Raw genomic sequence first — 1,326 nt, forward strand, 5'->3', positions numbered from 1 at the left:
TTGTATTATCAGCCCGAGCGTCATGCACGCCGTGGTGACAACTGCTCTTACTGCTGTCAGAAGTGCCTGTGAGAGGGTCAGCAGCCCAGCTGCACAGCTATAGTCAAATCTAGCCAGGCAGAGGAACTCCACAGAAAGTCCTCAGGGTAAATCTGTGAGCATTTGTTTGTCAAGGAAACACCCTCTGTTAACCAAACCACCCCAGCTGCTGCTCTAAAATAAGTCAGCACCGCTGACTCGATGCTCCCCGAAAGAGACAATCAGCAGGAGAGAGAGCATCAAGACACAGAAAGAAGGCAAATGACAAACAGGAAAACCAGAGGGCTGCTGGTGAAGTGGCCTCTCACACCTGAGCCCTGGCTCTCTGCTGGTCTGCCCTGTGGTTCCAGACCGTGCGATCGCTCTGGCCACTGCTGCTACCAAACCGGGGGTGCTGCAGGTTCTCCCTTTTCCCCACAGTGGCTGCGCTGCTCCCCTGCCTGCTTTAGCTCTCTGAGCTAGTGGGCTGGTTTCCGCAACACAGCAGTGCTGAGCTAACAATCTTGCTGCTGCTAATAATTTCCTGTCCCTTTCGGAAGATGAGTTAACTCACCCCAGTGTGATTCAAAAAAACCTTGTCTGGGGTTGTAAACTACAGCTTCAGAACAAAGACAATATATTTCCTGTACTTGAAAATAATTTATAACCAAAGACTTCCTTGCCAAATTTCTTTTCTCAAAGGAGAAAATATCTGAAATGCCAAAACATCCAAGGCGTTCACACTTCACAAAGTTCATTGACAGAGATCATGTTTCTCATCCAAAGATTTGGTGTCAAATTTTTCCACTGTGAACTCCTTTGAAAGAAAAACCGTGAGAAGTAAGTTGTAAAATACTCTACTCTTCTCAAGGCAGATTGCTGAGTGTGTCCATGTGCTGAGGCACTTGGGAAGGGAGAACATGGTGTTCTCAGATTCCAGCTACATTGACATAAACTACTGAAAATTCACAGGAGTTTCTTGGCAGCCTGGAATTGTTGCTGTGTAAAGGATCTAAAGCCAGTACTGCTCAACAATCTCTGATTGTCTAGTAACAAAGACAGTGAAAAAAACATCTAAGAGTAAAGTCCAGACTTCTGGCAGGAGAGGAAAAGATGTGTAACCAGAGCTTAGAATGAGATCAGTGTTCTTCTTCCGCTCAAACACACCTAAACCTGTTTGTCAAAGAAACTCAATTGCTTCATGTCACTCGCAGTGAACCCCGGACAGAAAGAATCGCAGCAATCGTCCCCAACAAGCACCTGAGCCTCCTGTGAAGTCGCTGCCTTAATGAGGACAATAATTAAGGG

General features: G+C 46.4%; 1 protein-coding gene across 1 annotated transcript in view; it reads right to left on the reverse strand.

Moving 5' to 3' along the window:
- The window catches only part of MPZL2 (myelin protein zero-like 2), a 3,945-nt gene that overhangs the window by 2,423 nt on the left and 196 nt on the right, over positions 1-1,326 (reverse strand). The gene's annotated exons all lie outside the window — the stretch shown is intronic.

Source organism: Buceros rhinoceros, unplaced genomic scaffold, assembly GCF_000710305.1.
Source record: "Buceros rhinoceros silvestris isolate BGI_N320 unplaced genomic scaffold, ASM71030v1 scaffold9337, whole genome shotgun sequence".
Lineage (NCBI taxonomy): Eukaryota > Metazoa > Chordata > Aves > Bucerotiformes > Bucerotidae > Buceros > Buceros rhinoceros.